The sequence below is a fragment of the Marmota monax genome, unplaced genomic scaffold (genome assembly GCF_021218885.2).
Source record: "Marmota monax isolate L192 unplaced genomic scaffold, Marmota_monax_Labrador192_F-V1.1 WCK01_AAM20220418_F8-fsc00179, whole genome shotgun sequence".
NCBI lineage: Eukaryota > Metazoa > Chordata > Mammalia > Rodentia > Sciuridae > Marmota > Marmota monax.
The window spans coordinates 3822208-3846355 of NW_026695200.1; the positions used below are offsets into that span (position 1 = coordinate 3822208).

Below are 24148 nucleotides of genomic sequence, written 5' to 3' on the forward strand. Positions count from 1 at the left end.
CATCGTCAGCTATGAAGGGCCACACTCAGGAAACAGAGGGCACGGGCATGCGGGTGTTCCCCGTCCTCCCTGGGCATCTTCCCACAGCCACAGCAGCCGGCGGCAACCTTTCCATGCTTCCGTGGAAACACGACCTGCCATGCGAATGCAAGGAGACAAAACAGAGGGATGCCCATGAAGAATAACCAAGACTGGCCTGCTCCGCAGCCTGCTGCTCCTCAGTACACGCTCGTTAGGGAATGCAGACTTTTCACTTGCCTGCGCCATGCCGGCCTTAGCTCAGGTCCCATGTGGCTCTTAAGGTGACCAAGAAACACTTCCAGCCACAGGAAACCCATCTAGAATCTCCATCCAACTCTACAACCCCATCTGACCCTGACACCTTCCCTGCACAGGATGGCCAAGCATGGAAGGACGAACTTGAGAATGTACGTCCTCTGGAAACCTCCTGCCTTTCTGGGCCATTGCCACGGGCATCTCGGAGCCCCACGTGACATAGACTCCAACAGGAGCCCCAGCCCCACCCTGAAGGTCCAATGCCTGAACCCCACAACTTGTGCAGGAGAGGAGACCCTCAACGCCTCTCCAGCGCCTATGAAAGGCACTTGGCAAACTGCTGAATTTCATCACTCTCTACTTCCTTCAGGCACAGGCAACAATCCTTACGCACTTCTTTGGACCCAGTTAGGCCTTTCCACTCCCCAAACCATTCACGGCTGTCCTAGGCTCAATAACTACAAGCTGAGGTCTCGGGTTCACATGCGCCTCCTACCAGAGAAGTCATCCCTGAGGTCTGCCACCACATTGGCTCATTCGGGATCCAAACTGCGTCTGTGCTCTTTCACAAAGCACATCAACCACCATGCATGCAGCCTCACGGGCGGACCAAAAGCACACAACGATACTAAGGCTTTTTCCTGAAGCACTTCTGACGCCCCAACTCGAGAGCCAACCATCTATCAGGAGGACCCATTCCCAGAAGTGGCAGCCAAAGGCCCCGCTTGGTGGTAAGACCCAGTTTCTCCATTTGCATTCCCTCAAATGTCCATCTACTCATCCAGGCACTGGTCCCTCTGGAGACCCACCCTTCCTTCCCCTGGTGGACCATGGCTCCTGCCAACATTGTGTGCCAATACCACTGACAACACTGTAGCATTTCCAGGAAAAGAGAAAACCCACCAGACTCCCGGAAACACCACGCCCCTGTGCACTAAAGAAGGGTCTCCCATGCTTTGCGCTGGGCCTGCCTCCGCCTTCCGCTGAAAGAGGACCTCAATTTTCTCTGGAACACCCAGCAGACCAGCATGGTTCTACTCGCCCTGGCAAAATCGTCTCCAGGCCACAAGAGGAGGAAACTTACTCTCCTGTGCCATGGCCCACAACCTCCTAGTACCTCTGAACCCTACTGCCGAACACCCACTAGGAAATCATCCCGGGCAGGCCAATGTCTTCCTCAACGTCTTGAGCTCTGGATCACCCATGCATGCCGAAACCAAATCAGGACTGACACTCAGAGGACTACAGGCTCGGAGTCCTAACGCCAAGTGAACTCGGCTGAAAAGGGCCTTCCCTTCCAGGGTCCATTCCCACACAGCCCCCGTCGGGAAAGGGCCACAGGGTTCTCCCCTCCACCACCCAACTCACTGCAGCCCCCTACGTCTACGTGGTGGACCTCAGTTTCGATGAGAACGACGGTATAGAGTTTTCACTCATTTTGTTCAGCTTCCAAGGAATGTTTTTGTGGGAGTCATCATCGATCCACGCTTGTGACCCTCACCTGGCAAGGACCAACCTCGGTGACTTGGGGCAAGGAGACGCTTACCATCGTCAGCTATGAAGGGCCACACTCAGGAAACAGAGGGCACGGGCATGCGGGTGTTCCCCGTCCTCCCTGGGCATCTTCCCACAGCCACAGGAGCCGGCGGCAACCTTTCCATGCTTCCGTGGAAACACGACCTGCCATGCGAATGCAAGGAGACAAAACAGAGGGATGCCCATGAAGAATAACCAAGACTGGCCTGCTCCGCAGCCTGCTGCTCCTCAGTACACGCTCGTTAGGGAATGCAGACTTTTCACTTGCCTGCGCCATGCCGGCCTTAGCTCAGGTCCCATGTGGCTCTTAAGGTGACCAAGAAACACTTCCAGCCACAGGAAACCCATCTAGAATCTCCATCCAACTCTACAACCCCATCTGACCCTGACACCTTCCCTGCACAGGATGGCCAAGCATGGAAGGACGAACTTGAGAATGTACGTCCTCTGGAAACCTCCTGCCTTTCTGGGCCATTGCCACGGGCATCTCGGAGCCCCACGTGACATAGACTCCAACAGGAGCCCCAGCCCCACCCTGAAGGTCCAATGCCTGAACCCCACAACTTGTGCAGGAGAGGAGACCCTCAACGCCTCTCCAGCGCCTATGAAAGGCACTTGGCAAACTGCTGAATTTCATCACTCTCTACTTCCTTCAGGCACAGGCAACAATCCTTACGCACTTCTTTGGACCCAGTTAGGCCTTTCCACTCCCCAAACCATTCACGGCTGTCCTAGGCTCAATAACTACAAGCTGAGGTCTCGGGTTCACATGCGCCTCCTACCAGAGAAGTCATCCCTGAGGTCTGCCACCACATTGGCTCATTCGGGATCCAAACTGCGTCTGTGCTCTTTCACAAAGCACATCAACCACCATGCATGCAGCCTCACGGGCGGACCAAAAGCACACAACGATACTAAGGCTTTTTCCTGAAGCACTTCTGACGCCCCAACTCGAGAACCAACCATCTATCAGGAGGACCCATTCCCAGAAGTGGCAGCCAAAGGCCCCGCTTGGTGGTAAGACCCAGTTTCTCCATTTGCATTCCCTCAAATGTCCATCTACTCATCCAGGCACTGGTCCCTCTGGAGACCCACCCTTCCTTCCCCTGGTGGACCATGGCTCCTGCCAACATTGTGTGCCAATACCACTGACAACACTGTAGCATTTCCAGGAAAAGAGAAAACCCACCAGACTCCCGGAAACACCACGCCCCTGTGCACTAAAGAAGGGTCTCCCATGCTTTGCGCTGGGCCTGCCTCCGCCTTCCGCTGAAAGAGGACCTCAATTTTCTCTGGAACACCCAGCAGACCAGCATGGTTCTACTCGCCCTGGCAAAATCGTCTCCAGGCCACAAGAGGAGGAAACTTACTCTCCTGTGCCATGGCCCACAACCTCCTAGTACCTCTGAACCCTACTGCCGAACACCCACTAGGAAATCATCCCGGGCAGGCCAATGTCTTCCTCAACGTCTTGAGCTCTGGATCACCCATGCATGCCGAAACCAAATCAGGACTGACACTCAGAGGACTACAGGCTCGGAGTCCTAACGCCAAGTGAACTCGGCTGAAAAGGGCCTTCCCTTCCAGGGTCCATTCCCACACAGCCCCCGTCGGGAAAGGGCCACAGGGTTCTCCCCTCCACCACCCAACTCACTGCAGCCCCCTACGTCTACGTGGTGGACCTCAGTTTCGATGAGAACGACGGTATAGAGTTTTCACTCATTTTGTTCAGCTTCCAAGGAATGTTTTTGTGGGAGTCATCATCGATCCACGCTTGTGACCCTCACCTGGCAAGGACCAACCTCGGTGACTTGGGGCAAGGAGACGCTTACCATCGTCAGCTATGAAGGGCCACACTCAGGAAACAGAGGGCACGGGCATGCGGGTGTTCCCCGTCCTCCCTGGGCATCTTCCCACAGCCACAGGAGCCGGCGGCAACCTTTCCATGCTTCCGTGGAAACACGACCTGCCATGCGAATGCAAGGAGACAAAACAGAGGGATGCCCATGAAGAATAACCAAGACTGGCCTGCTCCGCAGCCTGCTGCTCCTCAGTACACGCTCGTTAGGGAATGCAGACTTTTCACTTGCCTGCGCCATGCCGGCCTTAGCTCAGGTCCCATGTGGCTCTTAAGGTGACCAAGAAACACTTCCAGCCACAGGAAACCCATCTAGAATCTCCATCCAACTCTACAACCCCATCTGACCCTGACACCTTCCCTGCACAGGATGGCCAAGCATGGAAGGACGAACTTGAGAATGTACGTCCTCTGGAAACCTCCTGCCTTTCTGGGCCATTGCCACGGGCATCTCGGAGCCCCACGTGACATAGACTCCAACAGGAGCCCCAGCCCCACCCTGAAGGTCCAATGCCTGAACCCCACAACTTGTGCAGGAGAGGAGACCCTCAACGCCTCTCCAGCGCCTATGAAAGGCACTTGGCAAACTGCTGAATTTCATCACTCTCTACTTCCTTCAGGCACAGGCAACAATCCTTACGCACTTCTTTGGACCCAGTTAGGCCTTTCCACTCCCCAAACCATTCACGGCTGTCCTAGGCTCAATAACTACAAGCTGAGGTCTCGGGTTCACATGCGCCTCCTACCAGAGAAGTCATCCCTGAGGTCTGCCACCACATTGGCTCATTCGGGATCCAAACTGCGTCTGTGCTCTTTCACAAAGCACATCAACCACCATGCATGCAGCCTCACGGGCGGACCAAAAGCACACAACGATACTAAGGCTTTTTCCTGAAGCACTTCTGACGCCCCAACTCGAGAACCAACCATCTATCAGGAGGACCCATTCCCAGAAGTGGCAGCCAAAGGCCCCGCTTGGTGGTAAGACCCAGTTTCTCCATTTGCATTCCCTCAAATGTCCATCTACTCATCCAGGCACTGGTCCCTCTGGAGACCCACCCTTCCTTCCCCTGGTGGACCATGGCTCCTGCCAACATTGTGTGCCAATACCACTGACAACACTGTAGCATTTCCAGGAAAAGAGAAAACCCACCAGACTCCCGGAAACACCACGCCCCTGTGCACTAAAGAAGGGTCTCCCATGCTTTGCGCTGGGCCTGCCTCCGCCTTCCGCTGAAAGAGGACCTCAATTTTCTCTGGAACACCCAGCAGACCAGCATGGTTCTACTCGCCCTGGCAAAATCGTCTCCAGGCCACAAGAGGAGGAAACTTACTCTCCTGTGCCATGGCCCACAACCTCCTAGTACCTCTGAACCCTACTGCCGAACACCCACTAGGAAATCATCCCGGGCAGGCCAATGTCTTCCTCAACGTCTTGAGCTCTGGATCACCCATGCATGCCGAAACCAAATCAGGACTGACACTCAGAGGACTACAGGCTCGGAGTCCTAACGCCAAGTGAACTCGGCTGAAAAGGGCCTTCCCTTCCAGGGTCCATTCCCACACAGCCCCCGTCGGGAAAGGGCCACAGGGTTCTCCCCTCCACCACCCAACTCACTGCAGCCCCCTACGTCTACGTGGTGGACCTCAGTTTCGATGAGAACGACGGTATAGAGTTTTCACTCATTTTGTTCAGCTTCCAAGGAATGTTTTTGTGGGAGTCATCATCGATCCACGCTTGTGACCCTCACCTGGCAAGGACCAACCTCGGTGACTTGGGGCAAGGAGACGCTTACCATCGTCAGCTATGAAGGGCCACACTCAGGAAACAGAGGGCACGGGCATGCGGGTGTTCCCCGTCCTCCCTGGGCATCTTCCCACAGCCACAGGAGCCGGCGGCAACCTTTCCATGCTTCCGTGGAAACACGACCTGCCATGCGAATGCAAGGAGACAAAACAGAGGGATGCCCATGAAGAATAACCAAGACTGGCCTGCTCCGCAGCCTGCTGCTCCTCAGTACACGCTCGTTAGGGAATGCAGACTTTTCACTTGCCTGCGCCATGCCGGCCTTAGCTCAGGTCCCATGTGGCTCTTAAGGTGACCAAGAAACACTTCCAGCCACAGGAAACCCATCTAGAATCTCCATCCAACTCTACAACCCCATCTGACCCTGACACCTTCCCTGCACAGGATGGCCAAGCATGGAAGGACGAACTTGAGAATGTACGTCCTCTGGAAACCTCCTGCCTTTCTGGGCCATTGCCACGGGCATCTCGGAGCCCCACGTGACATAGACTCCAACAGGAGCCCCAGCCCCACCCTGAAGGTCCAATGCCTGAACCCCACAACTTGTGCAGGAGAGGAGACCCTCAACGCCTCTCCAGCGCCTATGAAAGGCACTTGGCAAACTGCTGAATTTCATCACTCTCTACTTCCTTCAGGCACAGGCAACAATCCTTACGCACTTCTTTGGACCCAGTTAGGCCTTTCCACTCCCCAAACCATTCACGGCTGTCCTAGGCTCAATAACTACAAGCTGAGGTCTCGGGTTCACATGCGCCTCCTACCAGAGAAGTCATCCCTGAGGTCTGCCACCACATTGGCTCATTCGGGATCCAAACTGCGTCTGTGCTCTTTCACAAAGCACATCAACCACCATGCATGCAGCCTCACGGGCGGACCAAAAGCACACAACGATACTAAGGCTTTTTCCTGAAGCACTTCTGACGCCCCAACTCGAGAGCCAACCATCTATCAGGAGGACCCATTCCCAGAAGTGGCAGCCAAAGGCCCCGCTTGGTGGTAAGACCCAGTTTCTCCATTTGCATTCCCTCAAATGTCCATCTACTCATCCAGGCACTGGTCCCTCTGGAGACCCACCCTTCCTTCCCCTGGTGGACCATGGCTCCTGCCAACATTGTGTGCCAATACCACTGACAACACTGTAGCATTTCCAGGAAAAGAGAAAACCCACCAGACTCCCGGAAACACCACGCCCCTGTGCACTAAAGAAGGGTCTCCCATGCTTTGCGCTGGGCCTGCCTCCGCCTTCCGCTGAAAGAGGACCTCAATTTTCTCTGGAACACCCAGCAGACCAGCATGGTTCTACTCGCCCTGGCAAAATCGTCTCCAGGCCACAAGAGGAGGAAACTTACTCTCCTGTGCCATGGCCCACAACCTCCTAGTACCTCTGAACCCTACTGCCGAACACCCACTAGGAAATCATCCCGGGCAGGCCAATGTCTTCCTCAACGTCTTGAGCTCTGGATCACCCATGCATGCCGAAACCAAATCAGGACTGACACTCAGAGGACTACAGGCTCGGAGTCCTAACGCCAAGTGAACTCGGCTGAAAAGGGCCTTCCCTTCCAGGGTCCATTCCCACACAGCCCCCGTCGGGAAAGGGCCACAGGGTTCTCCCCTCCACCACCCAACTCACTGCAGCCCCCTACGTCTACGTGGTGGACCTCAGTTTCGATGAGAACGACGGTATAGAGTTTTCACTCATTTTGTTCAGCTTCCAAGGAATGTTTTTGTGGGAGTCATCATCGATCCACGCTTGTGACCCTCACCTGGCAAGGACCAACCTCGGTGACTTGGGGCAAGGAGACGCTTACCATCGTCAGCTATGAAGGGCCACACTCAGGAAACAGAGGGCACGGGCATGCGGGTGTTCCCCGTCCTCCCTGGGCATCTTCCCACAGCCACAGGAGCCGGCGGCAACCTTTCCATGCTTCCGTGGAAACACGACCTGCCATGCGAATGCAAGGAGACAAAACAGAGGGATGCCCATGAAGAATAACCAAGACTGGCCTGCTCCGCAGCCTGCTGCTCCTCAGTACACGCTCGTTAGGGAATGCAGACTTTTCACTTGCCTGCGCCATGCCGGCCTTAGCTCAGGTCCCATGTGGCTCTTAAGGTGACCAAGAAACACTTCCAGCCACAGGAAACCCATCTAGAATCTCCATCCAACTCTACAACCCCATCTGACCCTGACACCTTCCCTGCACAGGATGGCCAAGCATGGAAGGACGAACTTGAGAATGTACGTCCTCTGGAAACCTCCTGCCTTTCTGGGCCATTGCCACGGGCATCTCGGAGCCCCACGTGACATAGACTCCAACAGGAGCCCCAGCCCCACCCTGAAGGTCCAATGCCTGAACCCCACAACTTGTGCAGGAGAGGAGACCCTCAACGCCTCTCCAGCGCCTATGAAAGGCACTTGGCAAACTGCTGAATTTCATCACTCTCTACTTCCTTCAGGCACAGGCAACAATCCTTACGCACTTCTTTGGACCCAGTTAGGCCTTTCCACTCCCCAAACCATTCACGGCTGTCCTAGGCTCAATAACTACAAGCTGAGGTCTCGGGTTCACATGCGCCTCCTACCAGAGAAGTCATCCCTGAGGTCTGCCACCACATTGGCTCATTCGGGATCCAAACTGCGTCTGTGCTCTTTCACAAAGCACATCAACCACCATGCATGCAGCCTCACGGGCGGACCAAAAGCACACAACGATACTAAGGCTTTTTCCTGAAGCACTTCTGACGCCCCAACTCGAGAGCCAACCATCTATCAGGAGGACCCATTCCCAGAAGTGGCAGCCAAAGGCCCCGCTTGGTGGTAAGACCCAGTTTCTCCATTTGCATTCCCTCAAATGTCCATCTACTCATCCAGGCACTGGTCCCTCTGGAGACCCACCCTTCCTTCCCCTGGTGGACCATGGCTCCTGCCAACATTGTGTGCCAATACCACTGACAACACTGTAGCATTTCCAGGAAAAGAGAAAACCCACCAGACTCCCGGAAACACCACGCCCCTGTGCACTAAAGAAGGGTCTCCCATGCTTTGCGCTGGGCCTGCCTCCGCCTTCCGCTGAAAGAGGACCTCAATTTTCTCTGGAACACCCAGCAGACCAGCATGGTTCTACTCGCCCTGGCAAAATCGTCTCCAGGCCACAAGAGGAGGAAACTTACTCTCCTGTGCCATGGCCCACAACCTCCTAGTACCTCTGAACCCTACTGCCGAACACCCACTAGGAAATCATCCCGGGCAGGCCAATGTCTTCCTCAACGTCTTGAGCTCTGGATCACCCATGCATGCCGAAACCAAATCAGGACTGACACTCAGAGGACTACAGGCTCGGAGTCCTAACGCCAAGTGAACTCGGCTGAAAAGGGCCTTCCCTTCCAGGGTCCATTCCCACACAGCCCCCGTCGGGAAAGGGCCACAGGGTTCTCCCCTCCACCACCCAACTCACTGCAGCCCCCTACGTCTACGTGGTGGACCTCAGTTTCGATGAGAACGACGGTATAGAGTTTTCACTCATTTTGTTCAGCTTCCAAGGAATGTTTTTGTGGGAGTCATCATCGATCCACGCTTGTGACCCTCACCTGGCAAGGACCAACCTCGGTGACTTGGGGCAAGGAGACGCTTACCATCGTCAGCTATGAAGGGCCACACTCAGGAAACAGAGGGCACGGGCATGCGGGTGTTCCCCGTCCTCCCTGGGCATCTTCCCACAGCCACAGGAGCCGGCGGCAACCTTTCCATGCTTCCGTGGAAACACGACCTGCCATGCGAATGCAAGGAGACAAAACAGAGGGATGCCCATGAAGAATAACCAAGACTGGCCTGCTCCGCAGCCTGCTGCTCCTCAGTACACGCTCGTTAGGGAATGCAGACTTTTCACTTGCCTGCGCCATGCCGGCCTTAGCTCAGGTCCCATGTGGCTCTTAAGGTGACCAAGAAACACTTCCAGCCACAGGAAACCCATCTAGAATCTCCATCCAACTCTACAACCCCATCTGACCCTGACACCTTCCCTGCACAGGATGGCCAAGCATGGAAGGACGAACTTGAGAATGTACGTCCTCTGGAAACCTCCTGCCTTTCTGGGCCATTGCCACGGGCATCTCGGAGCCCCACGTGACATAGACTCCAACAGGAGCCCCAGCCCCACCCTGAAGGTCCAATGCCTGAACCCCACAACTTGTGCAGGAGAGGAGACCCTCAACGCCTCTCCAGCGCCTATGAAAGGCACTTGGCAAACTGCTGAATTTCATCACTCTCTACTTCCTTCAGGCACAGGCAACAATCCTTACGCACTTCTTTGGACCCAGTTAGGCCTTTCCACTCCCCAAACCATTCACGGCTGTCCTAGGCTCAATAACTACAAGCTGAGGTCTCGGGTTCACATGCGCCTCCTACCAGAGAAGTCATCCCTGAGGTCTGCCACCACATTGGCTCATTCGGGATCCAAACTGCGTCTGTGCTCTTTCACAAAGCACATCAACCACCATGCATGCAGCCTCACGGGCGGACCAAAAGCACACAACGATACTAAGGCTTTTTCCTGAAGCACTTCTGACGCCCCAACTCGAGAGCCAACCATCTATCAGGAGGACCCATTCCCAGAAGTGGCAGCCAAAGGCCCCGCTTGGTGGTAAGACCCAGTTTCTCCATTTGCATTCCCTCAAATGTCCATCTACTCATCCAGGCACTGGTCCCTCTGGAGACCCACCCTTCCTTCCCCTGGTGGACCATGGCTCCTGCCAACATTGTGTGCCAATACCACTGACAACACTGTAGCATTTCCAGGAAAAGAGAAAACCCACCAGACTCCCGGAAACACCACGCCCCTGTGCACTAAAGAAGGGTCTCCCATGCTTTGCGCTGGGCCTGCCTCCGCCTTCCGCTGAAAGAGGACCTCAATTTTCTCTGGAACACCCAGCAGACCAGCATGGTTCTACTCGCCCTGGCAAAATCGTCTCCAGGCCACAAGAGGAGGAAACTTACTCTCCTGTGCCATGGCCCACAACCTCCTAGTACCTCTGAACCCTACTGCCGAACACCCACTAGGAAATCATCCCGGGCAGGCCAATGTCTTCCTCAACGTCTTGAGCTCTGGATCACCCATGCATGCCGAAACCAAATCAGGACTGACACTCAGAGGACTACAGGCTCGGAGTCCTAACGCCAAGTGAACTCGGCTGAAAAGGGCCTTCCCTTCCAGGGTCCATTCCCACACAGCCCCCGTCGGGAAAGGGCCACAGGGTTCTCCCCTCCACCACCCAACTCACTGCAGCCCCCTACGTCTACGTGGTGGACCTCAGTTTCGATGAGAACGACGGTATAGAGTTTTCACTCATTTTGTTCAGCTTCCAAGGAATGTTTTTGTGGGAGTCATCATCGATCCACGCTTGTGACCCTCACCTGGCAAGGACCAACCTCGGTGACTTGGGGCAAGGAGACGCTTACCATCGTCAGCTATGAAGGGCCACACTCAGGAAACAGAGGGCACGGGCATGCGGGTGTTCCCCGTCCTCCCTGGGCATCTTCCCACAGCCACAGGAGCCGGCGGCAACCTTTCCATGCTTCCGTGGAAACACGACCTGCCATGCGAATGCAAGGAGACAAAACAGAGGGATGCCCATGAAGAATAACCAAGACTGGCCTGCTCCGCAGCCTGCTGCTCCTCAGTACACGCTCGTTAGGGAATGCAGACTTTTCACTTGCCTGCGCCATGCCGGCCTTAGCTCAGGTCCCATGTGGCTCTTAAGGTGACCAAGAAACACTTCCAGCCACAGGAAACCCATCTAGAATCTCCATCCAACTCTACAACCCCATCTGACCCTGACACCTTCCCTGCACAGGATGGCCAAGCATGGAAGGACGAACTTGAGAATGTACGTCCTCTGGAAACCTCCTGCCTTTCTGGGCCATTGCCACGGGCATCTCGGAGCCCCACGTGACATAGACTCCAACAGGAGCCCCAGCCCCACCCTGAAGGTCCAATGCCTGAACCCCACAACTTGTGCAGGAGAGGAGACCCTCAACGCCTCTCCAGCGCCTATGAAAGGCACTTGGCAAACTGCTGAATTTCATCACTCTCTACTTCCTTCAGGCACAGGCAACAATCCTTACGCACTTCTTTGGACCCAGTTAGGCCTTTCCACTCCCCAAACCATTCACGGCTGTCCTAGGCTCAATAACTACAAGCTGAGGTCTCGGGTTCACATGCGCCTCCTACCAGAGAAGTCATCCCTGAGGTCTGCCACCACATTGGCTCATTCGGGATCCAAACTGCGTCTGTGCTCTTTCACAAAGCACATCAACCACCATGCATGCAGCCTCACGGGCGGACCAAAAGCACACAACGATACTAAGGCTTTTTCCTGAAGCACTTCTGACGCCCCAACTCGAGAGCCAACCATCTATCAGGAGGACCCATTCCCAGAAGTGGCAGCCAAAGGCCCCGCTTGGTGGTAAGACCCAGTTTCTCCATTTGCATTCCCTCAAATGTCCATCTACTCATCCAGGCACTGGTCCCTCTGGAGACCCACCCTTCCTTCCCCTGGTGGACCATGGCTCCTGCCAACATTGTGTGCCAATACCACTGACAACACTGTAGCATTTCCAGGAAAAGAGAAAACCCACCAGACTCCCGGAAACACCACGCCCCTGTGCACTAAAGAAGGGTCTCCCATGCTTTGCGCTGGGCCTGCCTCCGCCTTCCGCTGAAAGAGGACCTCAATTTTCTCTGGAACACCCAGCAGACCAGCATGGTTCTACTCGCCCTGGCAAAATCGTCTCCAGGCCACAAGAGGAGGAAACTTACTCTCCTGTGCCATGGCCCACAACCTCCTAGTACCTCTGAACCCTACTGCCGAACACCCACTAGGAAATCATCCCGGGCAGGCCAATGTCTTCCTCAACGTCTTGAGCTCTGGATCACCCATGCATGCCGAAACCAAATCAGGACTGACACTCAGAGGACTACAGGCTCGGAGTCCTAACGCCAAGTGAACTCGGCTGAAAAGGGCCTTCCCTTCCAGGGTCCATTCCCACACAGCCCCCGTCGGGAAAGGGCCACAGGGTTCTCCCCTCCACCACCCAACTCACTGCAGCCCCCTACGTCTACGTGGTGGACCTCAGTTTCGATGAGAACGACGGTATAGAGTTTTCACTCATTTTGTTCAGCTTCCAAGGAATGTTTTTGTGGGAGTCATCATCGATCCACGCTTGTGACCCTCACCTGGCAAGGACCAACCTCGGTGACTTGGGGCAAGGAGACGCTTACCATCGTCAGCTATGAAGGGCCACACTCAGGAAACAGAGGGCACGGGCATGCGGGTGTTCCCCGTCCTCCCTGGGCATCTTCCCACAGCCACAGGAGCCGGCGGCAACCTTTCCATGCTTCCGTGGAAACACGACCTGCCATGCGAATGCAAGGAGACAAAACAGAGGGATGCCCATGAAGAATAACCAAGACTGGCCTGCTCCGCAGCCTGCTGCTCCTCAGTACACGCTCGTTAGGGAATGCAGACTTTTCACTTGCCTGCGCCATGCCGGCCTTAGCTCAGGTCCCATGTGGCTCTTAAGGTGACCAAGAAACACTTCCAGCCACAGGAAACCCATCTAGAATCTCCATCCAACTCTACAACCCCATCTGACCCTGACACCTTCCCTGCACAGGATGGCCAAGCATGGAAGGACGAACTTGAGAATGTACGTCCTCTGGAAACCTCCTGCCTTTCTGGGCCATTGCCACGGGCATCTCGGAGCCCCACGTGACATAGACTCCAACAGGAGCCCCAGCCCCACCCTGAAGGTCCAATGCCTGAACCCCACAACTTGTGCAGGAGAGGAGACCCTCAACGCCTCTCCAGCGCCTATGAAAGGCACTTGGCAAACTGCTGAATTTCATCACTCTCTACTTCCTTCAGGCACAGGCAACAATCCTTACGCACTTCTTTGGACCCAGTTAGGCCTTTCCACTCCCCAAACCATTCACGGCTGTCCTAGGCTCAATAACTACAAGCTGAGGTCTCGGGTTCACATGCGCCTCCTACCAGAGAAGTCATCCCTGAGGTCTGCCACCACATTGGCTCATTCGGGATCCAAACTGCGTCTGTGCTCTTTCACAAAGCACATCAACCACCATGCATGCAGCCTCACGGGCGGACCAAAAGCACACAACGATACTAAGGCTTTTTCCTGAAGCACTTCTGACGCCCCAACTCGAGAGCCAACCATCTATCAGGAGGACCCATTCCCAGAAGTGGCAGCCAAAGGCCCCGCTTGGTGGTAAGACCCAGTTTCTCCATTTGCATTCCCTCAAATGTCCATCTACTCATCCAGGCACTGGTCCCTCTGGAGACCCACCCTTCCTTCCCCTGGTGGACCATGGCTCCTGCCAACATTGTGTGCCAATACCACTGACAACACTGTAGCATTTCCAGGAAAAGAGAAAACCCACCAGACTCCCGGAAACACCACGCCCCTGTGCACTAAAGAAGGGTCTCCCATGCTTTGCGCTGGGCCTGCCTCCGCCTTCCGCTGAAAGAGGACCTCAATTTTCTCTGGAACACCCAGCAGACCAGCATGGTTCTACTCGCCCTGGCAAAATCGTCTCCAGGCCACAAGAGGAGGAAACTTACTCTCCTGTGCCATGGCCCACAACCTCCTAGTACCTCTGAACCCTACTGCCGAACACCCACTAGGAAATCATCCCGGGCAGGCCAATGTCTTCCTCAACGTCTTGAGCTCTGGATCACCCATGCATGCCGAAACCAAATCAGGACTGACACTCAGAGGACTACAGGCTCGGAGTCCTAACGCCAAGTGAACTCGGCTGAAAAGGGCCTTCCCTTCCAGGGTCCATTCCCACACAGCCCCCGTCGGGAAAGGGCCACAGGGTTCTCCCCTCCACCACCCAACTCACTGCAGCCCCCTACGTCTACGTGGTGGACCTCAGTTTCGATGAGAACGACGGTATAGAGTTTTCACTCATTTTGTTCAGCTTCCAAGGAATGTTTTTGTGGGAGTCATCATCGATCCACGCTTGTGACCCTCACCTGGCAAGGACCAACCTCGGTGACTTGGGGCAAGGAGACGCTTACCATCGTCAGCTATGAAGGGCCACACTCAGGAAACAGAGGGCACGGGCATGCGGGTGTTCCCCGTCCTCCCTGGGCATCTTCCCACAGCCACAGGAGCCGGCGGCAACCTTTCCATGCTTCCGTGGAAACACGACCTGCCATGCGAATGCAAGGAGACAAAACAGAGGGATGCCCATGAAGAATAACCAAGACTGGCCTGCTCCGCAGCCTGCTGCTCCTCAGTACACGCTCGTTAGGGAATGCAGACTTTTCACTTGCCTGCGCCATGCCGGCCTTAGCTCAGGTCCCATGTGGCTCTTAAGGTGACCAAGAAACACTTCCAGCCACAGGAAACCCATCTAGAATCTCCATCCAACTCTACAACCCCATCTGACCCTGACACCTTCCCTGCACAGGATGGCCAAGCATGGAAGGACGAACTTGAGAATGTACGTCCTCTGGAAACCTCCTGCCTTTCTGGGCCATTGCCACGGGCATCTCGGAGCCCCACGTGACATAGACTCCAACAGGAGCCCCAGCCCCACCCTGAAGGTCCAATGCCTGAACCCCACAACTTGTGCAGGAGAGGAGACCCTCAACGCCTCTCCAGCGCCTATGAAAGGCACTTGGCAAACTGCTGAATTTCATCACTCTCTACTTCCTTCAGGCACAGGCAACAATCCTTACGCACTTCTTTGGACCCAGTTAGGCCTTTCCACTCCCCAAACCATTCACGGCTGTCCTAGGCTCAATAACTACAAGCTGAGGTCTCGGGTTCACATGCGCCTCCTACCAGAGAAGTCATCCCTGAGGTCTGCCACCACATTGGCTCATTCGGGATCCAAACTGCGTCTGTGCTCTTTCACAAAGCACATCAACCACCATGCATGCAGCCTCACGGGCGGACCAAAAGCACACAACGATACTAAGGCTTTTTCCTGAAGCACTTCTGACGCCCCAACTCGAGAGCCAACCATCTATCAGGAGGACCCATTCCCAGAAGTGGCAGCCAAAGGCCCCGCTTGGTGGTAAGACCCAGTTTCTCCATTTGCATTCCCTCAAATGTCCATCTACTCATCCAGGCACTGGTCCCTCTGGAGACCCACCCTTCCTTCCCCTGGTGGACCATGGCTCCTGCCAACATTGTGTGCCAATACCACTGACAACACTGTAGCATTTCCAGGAAAAGAGAAAACCCACCAGACTCCCGGAAACACCACGCCCCTGTGCACTAAAGAAGGGTCTCCCATGCTTTGCGCTGGGCCTGCCTCCGCCTTCCGCTGAAAGAGGACCTCAATTTTCTCTGGAACACCCAGCAGACCAGCATGGTTCTACTCGCCCTGGCAAAATCGTCTCCAGGCCACAAGAGGAGGAAACTTACTCTCCTGTGCCATGGCCCACAACCTCCTAGTACCTCTGAACCCTACTGCCGAACACCCACTAGGAAATCATCCCGGGCAGGCCAATGTCTTCCTCAACGTCTTGAGCTCTGGATCACCCATGCATGCCGAAACCAAATCAGGACTGACACTCAGAGGACTACAGGCTCGGAGTCCTAACGCCAAGTGAACTCGGCTGAAAAGGGCCTTCCCTTCCAGGGTCCATTCCCACACAGCCCCCGTCGGGAAAGGGCCACAGGGTTCTCCCCTCCACCACCCAACTCACTGCAGCCCCCTACGTCTACGTGGTGGACCTCAGTTTCGATGAGAACGACGGTATAGAGTTTTCACTCATTTTGTTCAGCTTCCAAGGAATGTTTTTGTGGGAGTCATCATCGATCCACGCTTGTGACCCTCACCTGGCAAGGACCAACCTCGGTGACTTGGGGCAAGGAGACGCTTACCATCGTCAGCTATGAAGGGCCACACTCAGGAAACAGAGGGCACGGGCATGCGGGTGTTCCCCGTCCTCCCTGGGCATCTTCCCACAGCCACAGGAGCCGGCGGCAACCTTTCCATGCTTCCGTGGAAACACGACCTGCCATGCGAATGCAAGGAGACAAAACAGAGGGATGCCCATGAAGAATAACCAAGACTGGCCTGCTCCGCAGCCTGCTGCTCCTCAGTACACGCTCGTTAGGGAATGCAGACTTTTCACTTGCCTGCGCCATGCCGGCCTTAGCTCAGGTCCCATGTGGCTCTTAAGGTGACCAAGAAACACTTCCAGCCACAGGAAACCCATCTAGAATCTCCATCCAACTCTACAACCCCATCTGACCCTGACACCTTCCCTGCACAGGATGGCCAAGCATGGAAGGACGAACTTGAGAATGTACGTCCTCTGGAAACCTCCTGCCTTTCTGGGCCATTGCCACGGGCATCTCGGAGCCCCACGTGACATAGACTCCAACAGGAGCCCCAGCCCCACCCTGAAGGTCCAATGCCTGAACCCCACAACTTGTGCAGGAGAGGAGACCCTCAACGCCTCTCCAGCGCCTATGAAAGGCACTTGGCAAACTGCTGAATTTCATCACTCTCTACTTCCTTCAGGCACAGGCAACAATCCTTACGCACTTCTTTGGACCCAGTTAGGCCTTTCCACTCCCCAAACCATTCACGGCTGTCCTAGGCTCAATAACTACAAGCTGAGGTCTCGGGTTCACATGCGCCTCCTACCAGAGAAGTCATCCCTGAGGTCTGCCACCACATTGGCTCATTCGGGATCCAAACTGCGTCTGTGCTCTTTCACAAAGCACATCAACCACCATGCATGCAGCCTCACGGGCGGACCAAAAGCACACAACGATACTAAGGCTTTTTCCTGAAGCACTTCTGACGCCCCAACTCGAGAGCCAACCATCTATCAGGAGGACCCATTCCCAGAAGTGGCAGCCAAAGGCCCCGCTTGGTGGTAAGACCCAGTTTCTCCATTTGCATTCCCTCAAATGTCCATCTACTCATCCAGGCACTGGTCCCTCTGGAGACCCACCCTTCCTTCCCCTGGTGGACCATGGCTCCTGCCAACATTGTGTGCCAATACCACTGACAACACTGTAGCATTTCCAGGAAAAGAGAAAACCCACCAGACTCCCGGAAACACCACGCCCCTGTGCACTAAAGAAGGGTCTCCCATGCTTTGCGCTGGGCCTGCCTCCGCCTTCCGCTGAAAGAGGACCTCAATTTTCTCTGGAACACCCAGCAGACCAGCATGGTTCTACTCGCCCTGGCAAAATCGTCTCCAGGCCACAAGAGGAGGAAACTTACTCTCCTGTGCCATGGCCCACAACCTCCTAGTACCTCTGAACCCTACTGCCGAACACCCACTAGGAAATCATCCCGGGCAGGCCAATGTCTTCCTCAACGTCTTGAGCTCTGGATCACCCATGCATGCCGAAACCAAATCAGGACTGACACTCAGAGGACTACAGGCTCGGAGTCCTAACGCCAAGTGAACTCGGCTGAAAAGGGCCTTCCCTTCCAGGGTCCATTCCCACACAGCCCCCGTCGGGAAAGGGCCACAGGGTTCTCCCCTCCACCACCCAACTCACTGCAGCCCCCTACGTCTACGTGGTGGACCTCAGTTTCGATGAGAACGACGGTATAGAGTTTTCACTCATTTTGTTCAGCTTCCAAGGAATGTTTTTGTGGGAGTCATCATCGATCCACGCTTGTGACCCTCACCTGGCAAGGACCAACCTCGGTGACTTGGGGCAAGGAGACGCTTACCATCGTCAGCTATGAAGGGCCACACTCAGGAAACAGAGGGCACGGGCATGCGGGTGTTCCCCGTCCTCCCTGGGCATCTTCCCACAGCCACAGGAGCCGGCGGCAACCTTTCCATGCTTCCGTGGAAACACGACCTGCCATGCGAATGCAAGGAGACAAAACAGAGGGATGCCCATGAAGAATAACCAAGACTGGCCTGCTCCGCAGCCTGCTGCTCCTCAGTACACGCTCGTTAGGGAATGCAGACTTTTCACTTGCCTGCGCCATGCCGGCCTTAGCTCAGGTCCCATGTGGCTCTTAAGGTGACCAAGAAACACTTCCAGCCACAGGAAACCCATCTAGAATCTCCATCCAACTCTACAACCCCATCTGACCCTGACACCTTCCCTGCACAGGATGGCCAAGCATGGAAGGACGAACTTGAGAATGTACGTCCTCTGGAAACCTCCTGCCTTTCTGGGCCATTGCCACGGGCATCTCGGAGCCCCACGTGACATAGACTCCAACAGGAGCCCCAGCCCCACCCTGAAGGTCCAATGCCTGAACCCCACAACTTGTGCAGGAGAGGAGACCCTCAACGCCTCTCCAGCGCCTATGAAAGGCACTTGGCAAACTGCTGAATTTCATCACTCTCTACTTCCTTCAGGCACAGGCAACAATCCTTACGCACTTCTTTGGACCCAGTTAGGCCTTTCCACTCCCCAAACCATTCACGGCTGTCCTAGGCTCAATAACTACAAGCTGAGGTCTCGGGTTCACATGCGCCTCCTACCAGAGAAGTCATCCCTGAGGTCTGCCACCACATTGGCTCATTCGGGATCCAAACTGCGTCTGTGCTCTTTCACAAAGCACATCAACCACCATGCATGCAGCCTCACGGGCGGACCAAAAGCACACAACGATACTAAGGCTTTTTCCTGAAGCACTTCTGACGCCCCAACTCGAGAGCCAACCATCTATCAGGAGGACCCATTCCCAGAAGTGGCAGCCAAAGGCCCCGCTTGGTGGTAAGACCCAGTTTCTCCATTTGCATTCCCTCAAATGTCCATCTACTCATCCAGGCACTGGTCCCTCTGGAGACCCACCCTTCCTTCCCCTGGTGGACCATGGCTCCTGCCAACATTGTGTGCCAATACCACTGACAACACTGTAGCATTTCCAGGAAAAGAGAAAACCCACCAGACTCCCGGAAACACCACGCCCCTGTGCACTAAAGAAGGGTCTCCCATGCTTTGCGCTGGGCCTGCCTCCGCCTTCCGCTGAAAGAGGACCTCAATTTTCTCTGGAACACCCAGCAGACCAGCATGGTTCTACTCGCCCTGGCAAAATCGTCTCCAGGCCACAAGAGGAGGAAACTTACTCTCCTGTGCCATGGCCCACAACCTCCTAGTACCTCTGAACCCTACTGCCGAACACCCACTAGGAAATCATCCCGGGCAGGCCAATGTCTTCCTCAACGTCTTGAGCTCTGGATCACCCATGCATGCCGAAACCAAATCAGGACTGACACTCAGAGGACTACAGGCTCGGAGTCCTAACGCCAAGTGAACTCGGCTGAAAAGGGCCTTCCCTTCCAGGGTCCATTCCCACACAGCCCCCGTCGGGAAAGGGCCACAGGGTTCTCCCCTCCACCACCCAACTCACTGCAGCCCCCTACGTCTACGTGGTGGACCTCAGTTTCGATGAGAACGACGGTATAGAGTTTTCACTCATTTTGTTCAGCTTCCAAGGAATGTTTTTGTGGGAGTCATCATCGATCCACGCTTGTGACCCTCACCTGGCAAGGACCAACCTCGGTGACTTGGGGCAAGGAGACGCTTACCATCGTCAGCTATGAAGGGCCACACTCAGGAAACAGAGGGCACGGGCATGCGGGTGTTCCCCGTCCTCCCTGGGCATCTTCCCACAGCCACAGGAGCCGGCGGCAACCTTTCCATGCTTCCGTGGAAACACGACCTGCCATGCGAATGCAAGGAGACAAAACAGAGGGATGCCCATGAAGAATAACCAAGACTGGCCTGCTCCGCAGCCTGCTGCTCCTCAGTACACGCTCGTTAGGGAATGCAGACTTTTCACTTGCCTGCGCCATGCCGGCCTTAGCTCAGGTCCCATGTGGCTCTTAAGGTGACCAAGAAACACTTCCAGCCACAGGAAACCCATCTAGAATCTCCATCCAACTCTACAACCCCATCTGACCCTGACACCTTCCCTGCACAGGATGGCCAAGCATGGAAGGACGAACTTGAGAATGTACGTCCTCTGGAAACCTCCTGCCTTTCTGGGCCATTGCCACGGGCATCTCGGAGCCCCACGTGACATAGACTCCAACAGGAGCCCCAGCCCCACCCTGAAGGTCCAATGCCTGAACCCCACAACTTGTGCAGGAGAGGAGACCCTCAACGCCTCTCCAGCGCCTATGAAAGGCACTTGGCAAACTGCTGAATTTCATCACTCTCTACTTCCTTCAGGCACAGGCAACAATCCTTACGCACTTCTTTGGACCCAGTTAGGCCTTTCCACTCCCCAAACCATTCACGGCTGTCCTAGGCTCAATAACTACAAGCTGAGGTCTCGGGTTCACATGCGCCTCCTACCAGAGAAGTCATCCCTGAGGTCTGCCACCACATTGGCTCATTCGGGATCCAAACTGCGTCTGTGCTCTTTCACAAAGCACATCAACCACCATGCATGCAGCCTCACGGGCGGACCAAAAGCACACAACGATACTAAGGCTTTTTCCTGAAGCACTTCTGACGCCCCAACTCGAGAGCCAACCATCTATCAGGAGGACCCATTCCCAGAAGTGGCAGCCAAAGGCCCCGCTTGGTGGTAAGACCCAGTTTCTCCATTTGCATTCCCTCAAATGTCCATCTACTCATCCAGGCACTGGTCCCTCTGGAGACCCACCCTTCCTTCCCCTGGTGGACCATGGCTCCTGCCAACATTGTGTGCCAATACCACTGACAACACTGTAGCATTTCCAGGAAAAGAGAAAACCCACCAGACTCCCGGAAACACCACGCCCCTGTGCACTAAAGAAGGGTCTCCCATGCTTTGCGCTGGGCCTGCCTCCGCCTTCCGCTGAAAGAGGACCTCAATTTTCTCTGGAACACCCAGCAGACCAGCATGGTTCTACTCGCCCTGGCAAAATCGTCTCCAGGCCACAAGAGGAGGAAACTTACTCTCCTGTGCCATGGCCCACAACCTCCTAGTACCTCTGAACCCTACTGCCGAACACCCACTAGGAAATCATCCCGGGCAGGCCAATGTCTTCCTCAACGTCTTGAGCTCTGGATCACCCATGCATGCCGAAACCAAATCAGGACTGACACTCAGAGGACTACAGGCTCGGAGTCCTAACGCCAAGTGAACTCGGCTGAAAAGGGCCTTCCCTTCCAGGGTCCATTCCCACACAGCCCCCGTCGGGAAAGGGCCACAGGGTTCTCCCCTCCACCACCCAACTCACTGCAGCCCCCTACGTCTACGTGGTGGACCTCAGTTTCGATGAGAACGACGGTATAGAGTTTTCACTCATTTTGTTCAGCTTCCAAGGAATGTTTTTGTGGGAGTCATCATCGATCCACGCTTGTGACCCTCACCTGGCAAGGACCAACCTCGGTGACTTGGGGCAAGGAGACGCTTACCATCGTCAGCTATGAAGGGCCACACTCAGGAAACAGAGGGCACGGGCATGCGGGTGTTCCCCGTCCTCCCTGGGCATCTTCCCACAGCCACAGGAGCCGGCGGCAACCTTTCCATGCTTCCGTGGAAACACGACCTGCCATGCGAATGCAAGGAGACAAAACAGAGGGATGCCCATGAAGAATAACCAAGACTGGCCTGCTCCGCAGCCTGCTGCTCCTCAGTACACGCTCGTTAGGGAATGCAGACTTTTCACTTGCCTGCGCCATGCCGGCCTTAGCTCAGGTCCCATGTGGCTCTTAAGGTGACCAAGAAACACTTCCAGCCACAGGAAACCCATCTAGAATCTCCATCCAACTCTACAACCCCATCTGACCCTGACACCTTCCCTGCACAGGATGGCCAAGCATGGAAGGACGAACTTGAGAATGTACGTCCTCTGGAAACCTCCTGCCTTTCTGGGCCATTGCCACGGGCATCTCGGAGCCCCACGTGACATAGACTCCAACAGGAGCCCCAGCCCCACCCTGAAGGTCCAATGCCTGAACCCCACAACTTGTGCAGGAGAGGAGACCCTCAACGCCTCTCCAGCGCCTATGAAAGGCACTTGGCAAACTGCTGAATTTCATCACTCTCTACTTCCTTCAGGCACAGGCAACAATCCTTACGCACTTCTTTGGACCCAGTTAGGCCTTTCCACTCCCCAAACCATTCACGGCTGTCCTAGGCTCAATAACTACAAGCTGAGGTCTCGGGTTCACATGCGCCTCCTACCAGAGAAGTCATCCCTGAGGTCTGCCACCACATTGGCTCATTCGGGATCCAAACTGCGTCTGTGCTCTTTCACAAAGCACATCAACCACCATGCATGCAGCCTCACGGGCGGACCAAAAGCACACAACGATACTAAGGCTTTTTCCTGAAGCACTTCTGACGCCCCAACTCGAGAGCCAACCATCTATCAGGAGGACCCATTCCCAGAAGTGGCAGCCAAAGGCCCCGCTTGGTGGTAAGACCCAGTTTCTCCATTTGCATTCCCTCAAATGTCCATCTACTCATCCAGGCACTGGTCCCTCTGGAGACCCACCCTTCCTTCCCCTGGTGGACCATGGCTCCTGCCAACATTGTGTGCCAATACCACTGACAACACTGTAGCATTTCCAGGAAAAGAGAAAACCCACCAGACTCCCGGAAACACCACGCCCCTGTGCACTAAAGAAGGGTCTCCCATGCTTTGCGCTGGGCCTGCCTCCGCCTTCCGCTGAAAGAGGACCTCAATTTTCTCTGGAACACCCAGCAGACCAGCATGGTTCTACTCGCCCTGGCAAAATCGTCTCCAGGCCACAAGAGGAGGAAACTTACTCTCCTGTGCCATGGCCCACAACCTCCTAGTACCTCTGAACCCTACTGCCGAACACCCACTAGGAAATCATCCCGGGCAGGCCAATGTCTTCCTCAACGTCTTGAGCTCTGGATCACCCATGCATGCCGAAACCAAATCAGGACTGACACTCAGAGGACTACAGGCTCGGAGTCCTAACGCCAAGTGAACTCGGCTGAAAAGGGCCTTCCCTTCCAGGGTCCATTCCCACACAGCCCCCGTCGGGAAAGGGCCACAGGGTTCTCCCCTCCACCACCCAACTCACTGCAGCCCCCTACGTCTACGTGGTGGACCTCAGTTTCGATGAGAACGACGGTATAGAGTTTTCACTCATTTTGTTCAGCTTCCAAGGAATGTTTTTGTGGGAGTCATCATCGATCCACGCTTGTGACCCTCACCTGGCAAGGACCAACCTCGGTGACTTGGGGCAAGGAGACGCTTACCATCGTCAGCTATGAAGGGCCACACTCAGGAAACAGAGGGCACGGGCATGCGGGTGTTCCCCGTCCTCCCTGGGCATCTTCCCACAGCCACAGGAGCCGGCGGCAACCTTTCCATGCTTCCGTGGAAACACGACCTGCCATGCGAATGCAAGGAGACAAAACAGAGGGATGCCCATGAAGAATAACCAAGACTGGCCTGCTCCGCAGCCTGCTGCTCCTCAGTACACGCTCGTTAGGGAATGCAGACTTTTCACTTGCCTGCGCCATGCCGGCCTTAGCTCAGGTCCCATGTGGCTCTTAAGGTGACCAAGAAACACTTCCAGCCACAGGAAACCCATCTAGAATCTCCATCCAACTCTACAACCCCATCTGACCCTGACACCTTCCCTGCACAGGATGGCCAAGCATGGAAGGACGAACTTGAGAATGTACGTCCTCTGGAAACCTCCTGCCTTTCTGGGC

The 24148-nt window shown here is 55.2% G+C and overlaps 1 long non-coding RNA gene and 13 other non-coding genes across 15 annotated transcripts in view; all 14 read right to left on the minus strand.

Moving 5' to 3' along the window:
* LOC124082345 (uncharacterized) overlaps positions 1-24148 on the minus strand; it is a 36391-nt gene that overhangs the window by 6253 nt on the left and 5990 nt on the right. For both annotated transcript variants that reach the window (XR_009225354.1, XR_009225353.1), the window contains exon 1: positions 1-24148. This exon is cut by the window's right edge and continues 5990 nt beyond it. This is a non-coding gene — a long non-coding RNA (uncharacterized LOC124082345).
* On the minus strand, positions 1669-1760 carry LOC124082403 (small nucleolar RNA SNORD116). Its single transcript, XR_006848362.1, has one exon. It is a non-coding gene; the product is annotated as a small nucleolar RNA SNORD116 (small nucleolar RNA).
* On the minus strand, positions 3491-3582 carry LOC124082405 (small nucleolar RNA SNORD116). Its single transcript, XR_006848363.1, has one exon. It is a non-coding gene; the product is annotated as a small nucleolar RNA SNORD116 (small nucleolar RNA).
* On the minus strand, positions 5313-5404 carry LOC124082406 (small nucleolar RNA SNORD116). The gene has a single exon (XR_006848364.1). It is a non-coding gene; the product is annotated as a small nucleolar RNA SNORD116 (small nucleolar RNA).
* LOC124082407 (small nucleolar RNA SNORD116) lies at positions 7135-7226 on the minus strand. The gene has a single exon (XR_006848365.1). It is a non-coding gene; the product is annotated as a small nucleolar RNA SNORD116 (small nucleolar RNA).
* LOC124082408 (small nucleolar RNA SNORD116) lies at positions 8957-9048 on the minus strand. The gene has a single exon (XR_006848366.1). It is a non-coding gene; the product is annotated as a small nucleolar RNA SNORD116 (small nucleolar RNA).
* Positions 10779-10870, minus strand: LOC124082409 (small nucleolar RNA SNORD116). The gene has a single exon (XR_006848367.1). It is a non-coding gene; the product is annotated as a small nucleolar RNA SNORD116 (small nucleolar RNA).
* Positions 12601-12692, minus strand: LOC124082410 (small nucleolar RNA SNORD116). The gene has a single exon (XR_006848368.1). It is a non-coding gene; the product is annotated as a small nucleolar RNA SNORD116 (small nucleolar RNA).
* On the minus strand, positions 14423-14514 carry LOC124082412 (small nucleolar RNA SNORD116). The gene has a single exon (XR_006848370.1). It is a non-coding gene; the product is annotated as a small nucleolar RNA SNORD116 (small nucleolar RNA).
* On the minus strand, positions 16245-16336 carry LOC124082413 (small nucleolar RNA SNORD116). The gene has a single exon (XR_006848371.1). It is a non-coding gene; the product is annotated as a small nucleolar RNA SNORD116 (small nucleolar RNA).
* On the minus strand, positions 18067-18158 carry LOC124082414 (small nucleolar RNA SNORD116). Its single transcript, XR_006848372.1, has one exon. It is a non-coding gene; the product is annotated as a small nucleolar RNA SNORD116 (small nucleolar RNA).
* Positions 19889-19980, minus strand: LOC124082415 (small nucleolar RNA SNORD116). The gene has a single exon (XR_006848373.1). It is a non-coding gene; the product is annotated as a small nucleolar RNA SNORD116 (small nucleolar RNA).
* Positions 21711-21802, minus strand: LOC124082416 (small nucleolar RNA SNORD116). Its single transcript, XR_006848374.1, has one exon. It is a non-coding gene; the product is annotated as a small nucleolar RNA SNORD116 (small nucleolar RNA).
* Positions 23533-23624, minus strand: LOC124082417 (small nucleolar RNA SNORD116). The gene has a single exon (XR_006848375.1). It is a non-coding gene; the product is annotated as a small nucleolar RNA SNORD116 (small nucleolar RNA).